The sequence below is a fragment of the Astatotilapia calliptera genome, chromosome 4, assembly GCF_964374335.1.
Source record: "Astatotilapia calliptera chromosome 4, fAstCal68.1, whole genome shotgun sequence".
NCBI classification, from domain to species: Eukaryota; Metazoa; Chordata; class Actinopteri; order Cichliformes; family Cichlidae; genus Astatotilapia; species Astatotilapia calliptera.
In genome coordinates this window covers 4,140,992-4,152,654 of record NC_137425.1, presented here as the reverse complement: position 1 = coordinate 4,152,654, position 11,663 = coordinate 4,140,992, and positions in this window count along the sequence as shown.

The window sequence follows — 11,663 nt, the reverse complement described above, 5'->3', positions numbered from 1 at the left end:
AAACTCTGAAACACATACAGTCCATCAGTAGTTGTTATATCATCATAACAGAGAAAAATATCAACCATAAAGCCTTCTTGTGACTTGCTCTCATAGGAACAGGGCTGGTTATTTATAACTGGTTTATAAACCAGTCAGAAATCCTTTTTAAGATGAAGAGACCACAGTCAGAGCCAAGCCAGAACATATCTAGAAGAGTCTTTCCACTTTCTGTTAACCCCATTGTGCAGAAAATCAAATCATTTCAACCAGAAATGCTCACAAGATAGTTTCCAATGAGTAGGAGTGAATGGAGCTAAATGGCTAAAACAATCTGGTTCTAGTTTTTCTTCTAGGTTCTCAGTCGTAGTCGTTCGCGGTCATCTTTAAAGCTTGAAAACAGAAAACAACTGGACTTCTTTAAGTCTGTGAGGTCGTTTTACCTCTTATCCAAGGGGCTTCTTCAGCTCCAGCTCACTGGTAGAGATGAACTATGTTGCCAAAAGTATTTACTCACCCGTGAATTCAGCTGTTTTAAACACTTCTATGACCACAGGTGTATAAGTTGCATCATCCCCCAAACTATTCCCACAAAACTGGGAGAATGAAAGTGTCCAAAATGTCCTGGTATGCTGAAGCATTACAGTAAGAGTTTTTTCACTGGAACTAAGGGCTGACCCCAACTCCTGGAAACAACCCCACACCATGGCCAGCTGTTTGGCCATGGAAACCCACACCATGAAGCTCTCCACACACTGTTCTTGAGCTTAATCTGAAGGTTGCTTGACGATCACTTTTTGGCACAACTCCTGGAGCTAAGGGGGCAAAACAATTTAATGTGCTAATAGGCAACGTAAAAGCAGAGTCATGATAAACAATATATATATGCGTGTTTGTCCTGAATAATTTCGCCACGTTTGCTGTCTAAGGACAGCGCAGCGAGCACTCTCTGCTTATGACAAAAAAATAAACAAAACAAAACAAAAAGCAGCCCGTTCGTTTTGGTGGAAAAATGCATCATGTCAACCAATCAAAAACTTATATGGCAACATGACATTTGGTTGTTTAGGAAGAGGGGGAAGTTTTTAGAGTGACAGCGAGAGAGAGAGAGAGAGAGAGAGCGAGTTTTGAGATGTGAGAGATTTGTGACGTTTAGCGTGTTTGGAGTGTGTAGTTAATGTGTTGTCTTGTGTAGTTAGTGTGTAGTGTTGTGGATAGTTTTGTGTTGTGTGTCAGAACAATAAGGCGACTGCTGTCTCCAGGTAGAAACAGGAGTGACACACCTGCTGCTGTCACACCTGCAGGTATCAGGCTGTGATGTTCTCCTTTATAGTGGACAGAAATTATTTTTTTGGAGTGGCACAAATAATTTGTGCGGCATCTTATTGAATGCAGAACAGCTGATTGTTCTGTAAATAGTTTGAAATGGTTATAAAAAATAAAATAAAAGGTAAATGGCTGCAAATAACTTTGTTGTTTGCAAAACTTGTGCATATGATTTTAAAATTGACAATTTATATTTGCATTTAAGGTTATGAAATATGACTTAATAAACATGTTTGTGGTTGTTACAGTAAAAAATATAACTTTTTCTAATCGGATTTTATGTTTTTTCCCTGATTTTAGATCAATTGTGTTAATACAGTATGTCAAAATGAAAACATAACTGTAAATTCAGACACCTGAGGTTGTGCTGAAAAGAATGATACCAAACAAGGCAAAGTAAATAGTTTTTAAAGGTGAAATGTAGAAGTAAAATCAAAAGTGGTTAAAAACGGCCAATTATACCCTGGACCCCAGAGGGTTAAACATTTTTCTTTAAAGTAACGCAATAGTTACTTTTCAAGTAATTAATTACTTTTAAAATCCTGTAACTCAGTTACTAACTCAGTTACTTTTTTGAAGAAGTAACTAGTAACTATAATTAATTACTTTTTCAAAGTACTTGCCCAACACTGCTAACAGCTGACTGTGGAATATTTGGTAGTAACACGCTGGAATTCACTGAGCTGGGAGCGACCTGTTCTTTGTAGAAGCCGTCTGAAGGTGCTAGATTATGCCTGTGGCTATGATGTGATTGGAGCACCTGAATCCACTGATGGGTGGATGGGTGACTGAACACTTTTGGCAGTATAGTGTATTAGTTATTAGTGCTTTCAAATCCTAAAATCAAACAGATGAAAACAGTTAATGCTAAATGAACTTGTGGCCTTTTCTATTCGAATGAACAAACCCGTTTTATCCACTTACATGAAGCTTTTACTGTTCAAACCAAACGGAGAGAAGCGTGACATAAAGCAGAGTTGTTTACCACAGCGCGTGACGCTGAATCGCTCTGTCTCTGCAGTCTGCTGATAATCAGACGGTGTTAATATTCTGAGCAGTGAGCTGCAGGGTCAGGAGGAGCTGCCATCCCCGCTGCTGTGAACACCCTGAATATCCTGTTCTGCACGCCTGACAAACTTATGAGATTCTGCGTGTTTGAGAGGAAAATAACACGAGCATGTTCGTGCACACACATTCGTTAATTATATACAAGCACTTAAAAAAGGACATGCTGAATTATACTCATGAAGAAAAGCAGGTATTAGCCTTTCAGCCATGTGATGTGCTTCACAGAGAAAACAGCTTTTTCTCAAATTTTGTCATAAACTGTGTGACACGGCAGGACGCTGCCAGGAAACCAATCGATTTAAATGAACTATGAAGCCAGAATTTGGCTTTATTCAAAGCTATTACAGTAGAGTTCAGAAATGGAAATATTGAGCTTAACAATAGACTGTAAATTATTTAAAGTGATGACATTAAATGGCTTAATCCTACATTCTTTCTAATGTCCAACAGGGCTGACTCGTTTACAGGCACAGCCTCAGACACTTTAAGTTAAAATACAGTTTTGCATTTTTACCTCACTTTTAATTTACTTTTTACTGTAATAACCTTCCAATTACTGTATTTAAAAAACTGCCATACTTTTTTGGTTTCTAGTGTTTGTTTTAATGTGGAGCATCCTGTAAGGTGGATTTTGAAAGGTTAATTAAAATGGGAAGAATAAAATGCCAATCCATATAGCTGGACTTGTGTGTGAACATCCCGGCAAATCATTTAATGCAGATTTACTTCAATCCACGAGTGCAGCGCCTGATACTCTTTATAGCCTCAGGATGCTGCGGTGTGTTTCAGCCAAGAGGATTTTAATCATTTTAATCCTCCTCCTCTCTGGATTGTTAACACGAGAACAAGCTAGAATATTTATGTTGTTGTTCTTTGCGAATTTAATGATTATCATAAACCACTTCAATTAACAGGACGGTTTAGGACGGAGGCAGCGGCAGGAGAGCCTCGGAGGATGGAGAGGCGATGAAAATAAATATTCTCCCTCTACGCAGAGATGTCATCAAGGAGCCGCTCGGGAAGAAGAGCGAGAGAGAAATTAACTCCAAGCGAGAGCGGTGTCAGAGTGCAGTTTATCTTCCTTCAGCACACGTGTCCACGCCGTGTTGTGTCTGCTGCACGAGCTGCTCTCATTCGCTGGTGTGTTTTAGCCTGTGTGGTGGGGGCGCTGCTGTCTGCGCTGGTGAAAAGAGCACATGGCAGATGTTCGGTGTGGCACATCCCACCACCCTTCACCTGCTCTTACTTCTGTCCTCTGCACATGTGCAACAACGGGAGGCAGGGAGGGGATGAAGGATGGAGAGTTCTCTCCAGCTTTTTGTTCCATTATCCCACGATGTTTGTAACATGTTAGCGAGGATGTTCTGAATATGAAAGTCAGAGCTGGGGATTTAAAAAAGAATAATCTGTGGATTAGTATCTGAAAACTGTGTCTAATTGAAGAGCTACAGAGAAGGAACACTTTGCAAACACTTGGTCAGACAATTTGTCGTAACCACAGTCCTCACTTCTTATTTTTTGCATATTTGTCACATTTTAATGTTTCAGATCCTCAGAAAATTTGAATGTTAGACAAAGATAACCTTCCTGAATACAAAAGGCAGTTTTTAAATGATGATTTCCAGGAGAGGTCGTCCTCCCAAAATCACTGCAAGAGTCCAGTAACAGAACATCTAAAAACCTGCAGGTCTCACTTGGCTCAGTTAAGGTTCAGAGTTCATGATTCAACAGTAAGAAAGAAACTGGGCAAAAATGACATCCATGGGAGAGTTCAAAGGAGGAAACCACTGCTGACCAAAAAGAACACAAAGGTTTGTTTTTCTTTTGCCAAAAAACATCTGGATGATCCTCAAGACTTTTGGAAAACACTCTGTGGGCTGACAAACAAAAGCTGACATTTTTTGGAAGTTTGGACTCCAGTTACACCGGCATTTCATGAAAGAGCATCATATCAACAGTCAAACATGGTGGTGGTGGGATGATAGTCTGGGGCTGGTTTGCTGCTTTAGGATCTGGGCGACTTCCCATAACTGATGAAACCATGAACGGTTTGTTAACTAAAGACCGACGGCACTTGGGATATTTGATTCTGTTCATTGTTGTCAGTGTTTGAGTTGTGATGAAAACTTACATATTAACAATTATGAAACTGAGCTTATTCCTCATTGTTAGTCAGATATGACATTAAATGCTAGTTTCGGTTGCTATTCAAGGTTTGGGAGACGTGCAGGCAGCTGAGACTGAGAAAGTCACCTGGCTGAGTGAGGAAATATTTCTTCTACTGAAAACTCCAGAAAGTCCAGATGAACAGAATCAACTTTCTGAGATTCAGTGATTGGGCATGCAAGACACACCAGCCAGCCCACCTCTGAATGGCTAAAAAACAAAAGGCTGTGGAGTGGCCTAGTGAAAGTCTGGACTTAAATCCACCTGAAATGATTTAGAATGATTTATACTCAAAACCCTCCAATGAAGCCGAATTAAAATCATTTTACAGTAGGCCAGTTATCGCAAACACTTGATTGCAGTTCTTACTGCCAAGGGTGGCAGTGTTAGCTTTAGGTGGCAATTACTTTTCACACAGGGTCAGGTAGGTTTGGATAGCTTTTTCCCCTTAATACATAAAATCATCATTTAAAGACTGTATTTTGTATTTACTCGGGCTATGTTTGTGTAATACTAAAACTATCTGATGGTCTGAAATATGGCTAATATGCAAAAAACTAAGAAATCAAAATAGAGAGCTCTGTGCACGCATGTTTTGCACATAAATGTTGTTTCTTCACATTCCCATGATGGCTGTAGTTAACATGGGATTTATTAATAGGTCTTTAGAAATGCGGTGAGTAATTACCACACACAAAGCTGAAGTTTTATAGCAATTTTCTGTAATCAGTCTTCACATCCTCCCAAAAACAAATCGCTTCTGCAGCATTATAGCTAATTTATGCAAACGCAGCATTTCCAGTAATTACACAACAGCAGCAATCTTCCACCTGATCTTTGCCTCGGCCTGCCGCACTCACACAGATTGCCATCGGACTGAGAAATTGAGTCTGGTTATCTGAGGAGAAGCTCGAACAGACAGGCCGGCGAGCGACTCCTGCGTCTGACTCCTGGTGAGATTAAAACTGCTGGACGTCAGCCCACAGGGGATTCAGGGTGCTGCGTAGCATTCTGGGAGATTGCTACCGTAACCTTTACTGAAGGAATCCCAGTGTTTAGAGGATTTTTATTTTTACCCAGCAGTAGACAGAGCAGTTCGAGTGAGGTCAAACGTGAGGCACAAATCCCTCTGGGATAAATGAATGCTGTTTTTCTGCATGCAAATGTAATCCACAGTGCTCAGGTTTGATTCACCTGCTGACAGATGGCATGTTTGTTTCTGCTGCATGCAATGTGGAGCAGCAACTTCCTCCCAGCTCTGGGATCTCATTATTCCTGCCCAGGGAGAATTGATCAAACAACGTAGTCAAACACGCCGCTGCGATAATGAGCCAACAGCAAGCTAATTATCTGCTCTTAGACCTCCTGCAGGAAAATCACCTCAGCGTGCCCAGAGCTGCTCCTGAGTGCCCTCCAGAACAGTTTGGAAAGGGACGGATCACCTTCAGGATGACAAGGGGACAGCGTGACCATCAGGTTTAGTCCTGAATTTTCTGTCTTATGGAGGGAGTTCACTTCTTACTGGGCTACGCACATAGTGACTTATCCCACAGACCTAACCAAAGTACAGATGACCAATGAGGGACCAGTTTTATAATCTATGTTTCAGATTTTAGGACCAAACATAAAAATATACGCATCTATTTTCTGCATCCTTAACTGAGTACATGCAAATTCACATGAGTTTGCACTGCTGTAAATTTACTGCATGCAAACTCATGTGGTGGCAAATTGTATCATGCATAAAATGTATCTCTACAGCAGAGAATCTGTGTAGCACCTGAAACATACTATAAATTAAATTATAAAGGTGTTTAGGGTGCCATATAATCTAGACAGGTAGAAAGATTCCAACCATCCAACCTTTAGCTCAGTATGTCTCGCTAACCCATTAATCTTCCTTGTTTGAGATAAGAAATCACCACCTACTGACCAATCAATTCCCCAATAATTAGCACCACCGTTACGAGAAGTTCCCTCGGACCTTGCTTTGTAGGTCGGCAGTACTTAAAGTGTTGTTTGTTTGACACCACCAGAAGCAGACTCACAATTAAACCTCTTAAAAGCTTAATTTCTGGTGTGGAACCTGGATAACCTGCCAACAACAAACAACAACCACTCAACCACCCAGTCAATGGCTTCCTCACCTCAAAAAAAAAAATAATAATAATAATAAAAAAAATACTAATAAATTAAGAGTTGGAGAAATCTGTTCATATTTCATGTCTCAAAAATATTTATAGTGTAATACTGAAATTTTAAAACACCAAAAATTGGTCTTGTTGTTAAAAATGTTATAGCAGTCAGGAAATGGACCAAATAAGCCATTTTTTTCTATTTGGCTCTTCATGTGCATGTTGGATATTTATGACCGGTTGTTTTATATCTTTTTACCCTTTATCAAAAATAATAAAGTTCCTCTGTCAAAAGCTCTAAGCTCTACAAGCTGTAAGTAATTTCTTCCAGTGTAAATCATAAAAGAGCAATGTAATCTTAAAACCGGGCTCCTGGGCTGTGTGTTGTTTCCTACTTATTGGTGTGATTTCTGTTTTTATACTATTTTTGTAACTGCAGTGAGATGAGAAACACGAATCGGTTTTACAGGGATACGCTTGAATTCGTGCAGACGCTGTTATAGAAGAGTCCAACTCAGAATTAAATGTGAATTAGTAGGAGTAGGATTTCATTTTATCCTCTGTTTGCTCTTCATGATCCTGCCTTGTACCTGTTTTTAACGATGCTGCCAGTAAATGAGAGAATTAATATTTATCCGGGCTGTAGCAAACAAAGATGTTATATTACGATGATATGGTATTAAGACTGTTCATGTTGTCGGTATTGGAAAGACTGTTTGGATTCAGTGTGGCTGCTGCTGGAGCGTGGAGGAGGTAGGACACAGGACGCCCACTCGCTCACTCTGAATGCACCAGACAATGACATGTGGGCTCGGTCGGACATCACGTGGACTTCATGCTGCAGAGCTGGCAGGTTAAAGACTTGAAGTATTTGTCAGTAATGACAAATAACCCTACCTGTTCACCCTTTACTTTGCAGAAAAGCATTGTTTGAGGAAAAATGTAAATAATTTTTTAGGCTGGGTCGCTTTTAGCTCTGAAATTGCCAAGACATTAGAGAATATTTTCTTGAAACTTAAATTAAACAGAGTTTGAGTAAGGGTTAGCATCACTCAGCACTTTTCCAGCTCTTATATATTTATTCCCGTACTACACTGGAGTACCTTTGGTTAAGTCAAAGTTCAAAATAATCTGTATTCATCTTATGGGACCTTGGTGCAGCCCCAAGCTGTTGCTCCTCCCCCTTTAAGACAAATTTCTTAGGTTTAAACAGCAGGTGGGTGGGGCTTCTGTGCATGAAACCATATTCAGATTAACCTCTCTTTATGACCTCACAGAGAGCACCAAGTAGAATAAACTGTTAGAAACCGAGTGTTTAGAGCTATTTGAAGCCTGAGCTTTCCACTCACAGAGATTACATGTGCATATGCTGCCCTCATTATTTAAAAATCTGGCCATGTTTAATGGGAATCCACCATTTTTACAATAAAAAACAGCATAAGGATCCACTTTGTGATGGAAAAGTAGCTCCTGAAATGCTGTACTATATCTTTAATGGTGTAATGGACCCTGTCTTTGAACATGTCCTCACACCTTCACACTTCTGAGATTACTTACTGCGAGGTCACAGCGGTCCATGGAGAAATTTCCTCTCCTCTTCCCATCCTCGTCTTCAGGGATTTGTCATCTGATTTAAAGCATCGTCAGCTTGTCAGCTTTTACAACCGTTCCCATCCCAGGGAGCGAGGAGAGCAGCTAGTTTTTCTCATATAGCAAGATTTAAAAAGTGAGGGGTAAATTTACGACATGGGCTGCTAAGAGAAGCTGTTGGATACACAGCACTGACATGTTGACGGTTGAATAATCAGCTCTGGGATTATCTCAGCAGTGACAGCACAGTGCAAAAGAAAAGGAAAAAAAAATCAATGTTCTTTTCCATCAACACTGTTTTTGCTTCTCCCTGGCTTTCGAGTCACCCGTCTCCCCCCAGACACTATTCCCTCTGCCTGCAGAATAGCAATCTGCTGCGGTGACACAGCCGATGAGTCAGGAGGCCGTGAATTAAAATTATCGTCTGACTTCATCTCACCCAGCGAGCGTGCCGTCGCAGGTGAGAGCGGTCGTGGTGATGCTCTTACAGCTTTCTTTTGTGTCCAAATGGAGACGTCTGACATTGACGAATAATTATAGTTTCCTGATGTTTTGAGGGTCACTCCAAAAATCAATCAGTCCCTCCCACCCGACTGCCTCAGAACTGCAGCTTCGATTCAATGATGTCATGCAAAGATTTTACCTTCGTTCCAGGACTCATTTCTGAGTTACACGCCCTCAAAGTACACAGGGTGGGTTGAAATTTGGTGCTTTTTATCGCACTTTGTATCAAGAAAAGAAATCCACGTGACCTTTACAAGGCTAAAAAATACATTTAAGCTCTGATGATCAGTTTTTACTCCAACTTAAAAAAAAGATTCTTGCGTCAGATTGTGTCTCTTTATCAGCAGACAAATTTTGAACAGTATCATGGGATATATCATGTCCACACATACATGGGTATTTTGGTAAATGTAGATTTAAATGCATTTTGTACACACGTAAACAGCATTTTGATTGTATGAAAACTGTGCTTTTACCACAGCTTATGCCAGTGTTTAACTCAGTGTTTAAATCTGAGATTTTGTCTCCCAACGTCAACGTGATGACCATTATTTTCATTTTTATGTCAGACTGTGTGCTGTTGTTGTTTGTTGGCATTTGGTTGTCCAACATTTCCTCAGAGATAGTTTTTTTCTTTGCATTTTTATTTGAATCGGGATATTTTTAACAAACAATCTCACTTTTAATAAAGTCCTGTGTATGTGTGAATGTTACCATGGTTTCAATAATGTCCATGATGTAGAGGAACAACAACAAACATTGGTTTTTCCATAATTGATTGGAGACAACTTCAAAAAGTGCATTATGTCATCATGTATGGTAGGTAGGGTAGGTGGTCAAAACACATTACCGTGTAGCATATAAAGATTTTGATACCAGCCTCATCTTCTAACAAACAGTTTTATAATATAATCATGTTTAGTGAGTTTAGCCTGTGATTTCACCTTGAATCACTTTTTGAGACCAGCTTCTTTGGTTGATTTTGAATGTGATCTTCAAATTTGGCTTTAAAGACATAAACCTTTGAATCAAAGAGCACATGGAAGCCACATTTTCTCCTGTTGTGTTAATTTAAGTACATGTCATTTAGTGATTAACTAGGCCTTAATTCACCCTGGAGTAATTTGCTTTTTTACTGTCACGTTTTTCTTATACACGTGTGATTACATTTGCAAAGCTGTGGTCTTCCTTTAACACACTTCACAACATCATACAAAGGACTGTGATGAATAGCCTATTACTGACTCCTAATAGACAGCATCGTTCTCTGGTGATTGATTTTGGATTTTAAAACGCCAGTTTAGGGGTTTTTTTGCATTTTGAATATTTTTTAAATCCTCCAATTACCCTGCACTAACAGCTGACTGTAGCCCACAGAGAGCCTGATCAGGTCAAGAGTAGCTGTTTTTACAGCCTTTACCACAACAAACGAAAGAAAAATTTCCATGATCATTCACTTACATTTCCCACTGCAGAAATAAAACATCTAAACACCATCAACGAGTCATTACTTTTTTAAAAGCACACTTAAGTCTCGTTGATATCTTCTCGACAGGCTGTTTTCTTTAACCTTTTTCTGTCTAAAGGAGGTAATAAAAGCACAAGCCGATACTCACACCTATTCATAACCCTAACCCTAACCCTCATTAATTTCAAACTGCATCTGAGCCACAGCTGCACGTTTCTCCGTGCTAACGCCTGCTCTGCTTTCCTTTCGTGCTGCATTCATGGACGTGGGATAAACTGGAAGCCAATTTTTGAGCGTCTAAATTCGATTTTTTAAAATAAGTATTTATCTCAGCTCATTTTTGTAGCTAACACTGATGTATTACGTGCCGCGGCTATAGCGCCCTCTGGTGGAAACATAATTAGTAGTTGCGTTTGCAGCTTGATTTAGACTTCTGTGTGGAGTCTTTGCTGGTAGCTGAGCTACCAGATTTTTAAGTCCTTTTGGGAGTGTCCCTAAGAGGATTGTGGACCCCCTATTGTTCCACTACCTAACCACACGAGCCAAGGTGTGAAAACGGGTGTGGGTCACAACCAGCCAAGGTTTCAGGTGAACCCATTGTGAGACCTAGCCCCACCCTATTATGTGACTTACTAAGATCAAATCTCAAAACTGGATTATAGATACAGACAGTTGGTGTCGTAAACCGCCCCCTCTGTTCAAAGATGGTCGTTCACAGTGGACATAAATGGCTTCTTTCTGTGAACAGTGGCATCCTCGAAAGAGTGACCTTTGTCCTTCAGATGCAGATATACAGCTGAGCCTTGTCGTGTCGAGGTGGCTCTTCTAAGTGGCTGTTTGGACTCTCTAATGTAGAAGCCTGAGCACTCCTCACTACCCTGTACAGCATACACTACGTTGTTAAGTTTGTTTTTGCGAGTTTTGTATTGGGGATGAACCAGTTTTTGTCTGATTGTGTGGCTGGGTCTGAAGTAGACTGGGATGTCGTGTTTGAAGAAGACTCTCCTGAGTTTCTCTGATAAACCACTACATAAGGGATGACAACATTGTTCCGTTTGTCCTTCTGATTCTCCCTAGTTAGTGTCTGATCTTATTTTCTGTGCATTTTCATGATTAGGGCCACTCCGCTTAAAAATCTGGGACTCTCCACCAATTTCTCCCGGAACTGAAGAAGCTTCTTGGACAAGAGGTGAAATGTCTTCAAGAAACTTAAAGAGGTCCAGATGCCTTTCTCCTCAAACTACAATGACCTGGATGACTGACAATAGGATGGATAGTTTGTTTTTATGCTAAAAGTTCGGTATGTAGCACACAAAATTGCAATAAATATATTTTTTTAGTTTTAAAAATATTTTAAAATTACATTTAAAAAAATATAGCTTAAACATGCACTATAAAATGTCTGAACTTTTTTGTGCTACCCACCA